We start from the raw sequence: 6535 nt of genomic DNA, 5'->3' as shown, positions 1-6535 counted from the left end.
ATGCCCAAAAAGAAGAAATCAGTAACTAGAAAAACTTAGAAAAATGCCCAAAAATAAGAAATGAGTAACCAGAAAAACTTAGAAAAATGCCCAAAAAGAAGAAATCAGTAACTAGAAAAACTTAGAAAAATGCCCGAAAATGAGAAATGAGTAACCAGAAAAACTTAGAAAAATGCCCAAAAAGAAGAAATGAGTAACCAGAAAAACTTAGAAAAATGCCCAAAAAGAAGAAATGAGTAACCAGAAAAACTTAGAAAAATGCCCAAAAAGAAGAAATGAGTAACCAGAAAAACTTAGAAAAATGCCCAAAAAGAAGAAATCAGTAACTAGAAAAACTTAGAAAAATGCCCAAAAATAAGAAATGAGTAACCAGAAAAACTTAGAAAAATGCCCAAAAAGAAGAAATCAGTAACTAGAAAAACTTAGAAAAATGCCCGAAAATGAGAAATGAGTAACCAGAAAAACTTAGAAAAATGCCCAAAAAGAAGAAATGAGTAACCAGAAAAACTTAGAAAAATGCCCAAAAAGAAGAAATGAGTAACCAGAAAAACTTAGAAAAATGCCCAAAAAGAAGAAATGAGTAACCAGAAAAACTTAGAAAAATGCCCAAAAAGAAGAAATCAGTAACTAGAAAAACTTAGAAAAATGCCCGAAAATGAGAAATGAGTAACCAGAAAAACTTAGAAAAATGCCCAAAAAGAAGAAATGAGTAACCAGAAAAACTTAGAAAAATGCCCAAAAAGAAGAAATGAGTAACCAGAAAAACTTAGAAAAATGCCCAAAAAGAAGAAATCAGTAACTAGAAAAACTTAGAAAAATGCCCAAAAATAAGAAATGAGTAACCAGAAAAACTTAGAAAAATGCCCAAAAAGAAGAAATCAGTAACTAGAAAAACTTAGAAAAATGCCCGAAAATGAGAAATGAGTAACCAGAAAAACTTAGAAAAATGCCCAAAAAGAAGAAATGAGTAACCAGAAAAACTTAGAAAAATGCCCAAAAAGAAGAAATGAGTAACCAGAAAAACTTAGAAAAATGCCCAAAAAGAAGAAATGAGTAACCAGAAAAACTTAGAAAAATGCCCAAAAAGAAGAAATCAGTAACTAGAAAAACTTAGAAAAATGCCCAAAAATAAGAAATGAGTAACCAGAAAAACTTAGAAAAATGCCCAAAAAGAAGAAATCAGTAACTAGAAAAACTTAGAAAAATGCCCGAAAATGAGAAATGAGTAACCAGAAAAACTTAGAAAAATGCCCAAAAAGAAGAAATGAGTAACCAGAAAAACTTAGAAAAATGCCCAAAAAGAAGAAATGAGTAACCAGAAAAACTTAGAAAAATGCCCAAAAAGAAGAAATGAGTAACCAGAAAAACTTAGAAAAATGCCCAAAAAGAAGAAATCAGTAACTAGAAAAACTTAGAAAAATGCCCGAAAATGAGAAATGAGTAACCAGAAAAACTTAGAAAAATGCCCAAAAAGAAGAAATGAGTAACCAGAAAAACTTAGAAAAATGCCCAAAAAGAAGAAATGAGTAACCAGAAAAACTTAGAAAAATGCCCAAAAAGAAGAAATCAGTAACTAGAAAAACTTAGAAAAATGCCCGAAAATGAGAAATGAGTAACCAGAAAAACTTAGAAAAATGCCCAAAAAGAAGAAATCAGTAACTAGAAAAACTTAGAAAAATGCCCGAAAATGAGAAATGAGTAACCAGAAAAACTTAGAAAAATGATCAAAAATAATAAATCAGTAACCAGAAAAACTTAGGAAAAAACACTTAGAAAATTTTTCAGCAAAGTGTGAAAAATATTCTAAGTGTCAGCGGAGGAAAGTGCCGAAGCATCGGGAAAGATTCACAAACTCGCGCCGAACATGTGTTCCGAAGTGCCGCAGGAACTGTGTGAATTGAGCCCGGCAAATGGCCAACTGTCATTTTGTGTCTGCAGCCCGAAAACTTTAACTTTGTCTGTCGCGGAAGTCCCGAGCGGGAAAAATCCAAACGGTTTTGCGGGGATCGAGTTCCAGAGCGATGCAGTCAAATTTGAAATTCAGACCCATTCAGTGCCACTTGCATTTGTTACACAGTGAGGTTGGCGGGGTACCCGGAGATTTCTGGGAACACGATTTTTAGAACAAAATGGCGGCGCGGGACCTTTTTGAAAGGCATCCGAAAAACGGTTCCACGGGCATAGCACTCTAATGGCGGGTATGAGTGCATGCTGGAGAGCTCTTGGAAGTCGAATTTTTGACACTTTGTCAATTTTTTGACAGAATTGCCAAACTCTCCCTGTCTGTTCTAAGAGTCGGTCAGAGACCTGTGTGGAGGTCTCTTGACACGATTGGAGGGCGGGCAAATCCCCACGTTGACTCCGGCCGTCCCTCCACAGGCGCTCGTGTCCAAAATGAAGGCGAGAGACGCGAGTGGCCTGGTTCCCTTGGGTGCTGCCAGGAAGGATGCGGGCTGACCCTTGCCTGAGCACTCCCTAAAGCCTCTTACGAGTCGAGGGCCGGCCTCGGGCGCCGCACGACCGGCTCTGGGAGTGGGTGGCCGCTATTGTGAATAGGCTGGTCCTTCCCGCTGCCACCCGGCCAAGTGCGACGGCTCTGCCGCCCTGCGGTGCTCGTCACCCAGGTTTGGGGAACTCGGTCAGAGGCTGTGGCGGGGGGTCTCTTGACACGATTGGAGGACGGGCCATCCCCACGTTGACTCCGGCCGTCCCTCCACAGGCGCTCGTGTCCAAAATGAAGGCGAGAGACGCGAGTGGCCTGGTTCCCTTGGGTGCTGCCAGGAAGGGTGCGGGCTGACCCTTGCCTGAGCACTCCGTAAAGCCTCTTACGAGTCGAGGGCCGGCCTCGGGCGCCGCACGACCGGCTCTGGGAGTGGGTGGCCGCTATTGTGAATAGGCTGGTCCTTCCTGCTGCCATCCGGCCAAGTGCGACGGCTCTGCCGCCCTGCGCTGCTCGTCACCCAGGTTTGGGGAACTCGGTCAGAGGCCGTGGCGGGGGGTCTCTTGACACGATTGGAGGACGGGCCATCCCCACGTTGACTCCGGCCGTCCCTCCACAGGCGCTCGTGTCCAAAATGAAGGCGAGAGACGCGAGTGGCCTGGATCCCTTGGGTGCCGCCAGGAAGGGTGTGGGCTGACCCTTGCCTGAGCACACGTTAAAGCCTCTTACGAGTCGAGGGCCGGCCTCGGGCGCCGCACGACCGGCTCTGGGAGTGGGTGGCCGCTATTGTGAATAGGCTGGTCCTTCCCGCTGCCATCCGGCCAAGTGCGACGGCTCTGCCGCCCTGCGGTGCTCGTCACCCAGGTTTGGGGAACTCGGTCAGAGGCCGGTGCGGGGGGTCTCTTGACACGATTGGAGGACGGGCCATCCCCACGTTGACTCCGGCCGTCCCTCCACAGGCGCTCGTGTCCAAAATGAAGGCGAGAGACGCGAGTGGCCTGGATCCCTTGGGTGCCGCCAGGAAGGGTGTGGGCTGACCCTTGCCTGAGCACACGTTAAAGCCCCTTACGAGTCGAGGGACGGCCTCGGGCGCCGCACGACCGGCTCTGGGAGTGGGTGGCCGCTATTGTGTATAGGCTGGTCCTTCCCGCTGCCATCCGGCCAAGTGCGACGGCGCTGCCGCCCTGCGGTGCTCGTCACCCAGGTTTGGGGAACTCGGTCAGAGGCCGGTGCGGGGGGTCTCTTGACACGATTGGAGGACGGGCCACCCCCACGTTGACTCCGGCCGTCCGTCCACAGGCGCTCGTGTCCAAAATGAAGGCGAGAGACGCGAGTGGCCTGGATCCCTTGGGTGCCGCCAGGAAGGGTGTGGGCTGACCCTTGCCTGAGCACACGTTAAAGCCCCTTACGAGTCGAGGGACGGCCTCGGGCGCCGCACGACCGGCTCTGGGAGTGGGTGGCCGCTATTGTGTATAGGCTGGTCCTTCCCGCTGCCATCCGGCCAAGTGCGACGGCGCTGCCGCCCTGCGGTGCTCGTCACCCAGGTTTGGGGAACTCGGTCAGAGGCCGGTGCAGGGGTCTCTTGACACGATTGGAGGACGGGCCACCCCCACGTTGACTCCGGCCGTCCGTCCACAGGCGCTCGTGTCCAAAATGAAGGCGAGAGACGCGAGTGGCCTGGATCCCTTGGGTGCCGCCAGGAAGGGTGTAGGCTGGCCCTTGCCTGAGCACACTGTAAAGCCTCTTACGAGTCGAGGGTCGGCCTCGGGCGCCGCACGACCGGCTCTGGGAGTGGGTGGCCGCTATTGTGAATAGGCTGGTCCTTCCCGCTGCCATCCGGCCAAGTGCGACGGCTCTGCCGCCCTGCGCTGCTCGTCACCCAGGTTTGGGGAACTCGGTCAGAGGCCGGTGCGGGGGGTCTCTTGACACGATTGGAGGACGGGCCATCCCCACGTTGACTCCGGCCGTCCGTCCACAGGCGCTCGTGTCCAAAATGAAGGCGAGAGACGCGAGTGGCCTGGATCCCTTGGGTGCCGCCAGGAAGGGTGCGGGCTGACCCTTGCCTGAGCACACGTTAAAGCCTCTTACGAGTCGAGGGTCGGCCTCGGGTGCCGCACGACCGGCTCTGGGAGTGGGTGGCCGCTATTGTGAATAGGCTGGTCCTTCCCGCTGCCACCCGGCCAAGTGCGACGGCTCTGCCGCCCTGCGGTGCTCGTCACCCAGGTTTGTGCAACTCGGTCAGAGGCCGGGGCGGAGGTCTCTTGACACGATTGGAGGACGGGCCATCCCCACGTTGAATCCGGACGTCCCTCCACAGGCGCTCGTGTCGAAAATGAAAGGCGAGAGAGACGTGAGTGGCCTTGGTTCCCTTTGGGTGTTGCCAGGAAGGATGCGGGCTGACCCTTGCCTGAGCACACCCATGTTTGTGCAACTCGGTCAGAGGCCGGGGCAGAGGTCTCTTGAAACGACTGGAGGGCGGGCAATCCCCACGTTGAATCCGGCCGTCCCTCCACAGGCGCTCGTGCCGAAATTGAAGGCGAGAGAGGCGAGTGGCCTTGCTTCCCTTGTGTGTTGCCAGGAAGGATGTGGTCTGACCCTTGCCTGAGCACACCAAGGTTTGTGCAACTCAGTCAGAGGCCGGGGGCAGAGGTCTCTTGAAACGACTGGAGGGCGGGCAATCCCCACGTTGAATCCGGCCGTCCCTCCACAGGCGCTCGTGCCGAAATTGAAGGCGAGAGAGGCGAGTGGCCTTGCTTCCCTTGTGTGTTGCCAGGAAGGATGTGGTCTGACCCTTGCCTGAGCACACCAAGGTTTGTGCAACTCAGTCAGAGGCCGGGGGCAGAGGTCTCTTGAAACGACTGGAGGGCGGGCAATCCCCACGTTGTATCCGGCCGTCCCTCCACAGGCGCTCGTGTCGAAAATGAAAGGCGAGAGACGCGAGTGGCCTTGGTTCCCTTGGGTGTTGCCAGGAAGGATGTGGTCTGACCCTTGCCTGAGCACACCAAGGTTTGTGCAACTCAGTCAGAGGCCGGGGCAGAGGTCTCTTGGAACGATTGGAGGGCGGGCAATCCCCACGTTGAACCCAGCCGTCCCTCCACAGGCGCTCGTGTCGAAAATGAAAGGCGAGAGACGCGAGTGGCCTTGGGTGTTGCCAGGAAGGATGAGGGCTGCCCCTTGCCTGAGCACACCAAGGTTTGTGCAACTCCGTTCAGAGGCCGGGGCAGAGGTCTCTTGAAACGACTGGAGGGCGGGCAATCCCCACGTTGTATCCGGCCGTCCCTCCACAGGCGCTCGTGTCGAAAATGAAAGGCGAGAGAGGCGAGTGGCCTTGGTTCCCTTGGGTGTTGCCAGGAAGGATGTGGTCTGACCCTTGCCTGAGCACACCAAGGTTTGTGCAACTCAGTCAGAGGCCGGGGCAGAGGTCTCTTGGAACGATTGGAGGGCGGGCAATCCCCACGTTGAATCCGGCCGTCCCTCCACAGGCGCTCGTGTCGAAAATGAAAGGCGAGAGACGCGAGTGGCCTTGCTTGCCTTGGGTGTTGCCAGGAAGGATGTGGTCTGACCCTTGCCTGAGCACACCAAGGTTTGTGCAACTCAGTCAGAGGCCGGGGCAGAGGTCTCTCGGAACGATTGGAGGGCGGGCAATCCCCACGTTGAATCCGGCCGTCCCTCCACAGGCGCTCGTGTCCAAAATGAAAGGCGAGAGACGCGAGTGGCCTTGGTTCCCTTTGGGTGTTGCCATGAAGGATGTGGTCTGACCCTTGCCTGAGCACACCCAGGTTTGTGCAACTCGGTCAGAGGCCGGGGCAGAGGTCTCTTGAAACGACTGGAGGGCGGGCAATCCCCACGTTGTATCCGGCCGTTCCTCCACAGGCGCTCGTGTCGAAAATGAAAGGCGAGAGACGCGAGTGGCCTTGGTTCCCTTTGGGTGTTGCCAGGAAGGGTGCGGGCTGACCCTTGCCTGAGCACTCCCTTAAAGCCTCGTTACGAGGCGAGCAGGCCTCGCGCGATTCGCACGACCGGCTCTGGTAGTGGTCGGGCCGCTATGGCGAATAGGCTGGTCCTCCCCTGCCACCCGGCAAAGCGCGTTGGCTC

At 53.3% G+C, this 6535-nt stretch overlaps 1 long non-coding RNA gene across 1 annotated transcript; it reads left to right on the top strand.

Moving 5' to 3' along the window:
• Positions 1–2129: 2129 nt before the first annotated feature.
• LOC148133744 (uncharacterized) lies at positions 2130–4865 on the top strand. Its single transcript, XR_015756156.1, has 2 exons — positions 2130–2964; positions 3645–4865. It is a non-coding gene; the product is annotated as an uncharacterized LOC148133744 (long non-coding RNA).
• The last annotated feature ends 1670 nt before the right edge of the window (positions 4866–6535 follow it).

Source organism: Chiloscyllium plagiosum, unplaced genomic scaffold (genome assembly GCF_037043375.1).
Source record: "Chiloscyllium plagiosum isolate Xiang-an unplaced genomic scaffold, Cpla_swu_hap1 HiC_scaffold_220, whole genome shotgun sequence".
Classification (NCBI taxonomy): Eukaryota; Metazoa; Chordata; class Chondrichthyes; order Orectolobiformes; family Hemiscylliidae; genus Chiloscyllium; species Chiloscyllium plagiosum.
The sequence above is the reverse complement of the archived record's forward strand: the minus strand, read 5'-3'. Positions and strand labels throughout refer to the sequence as shown.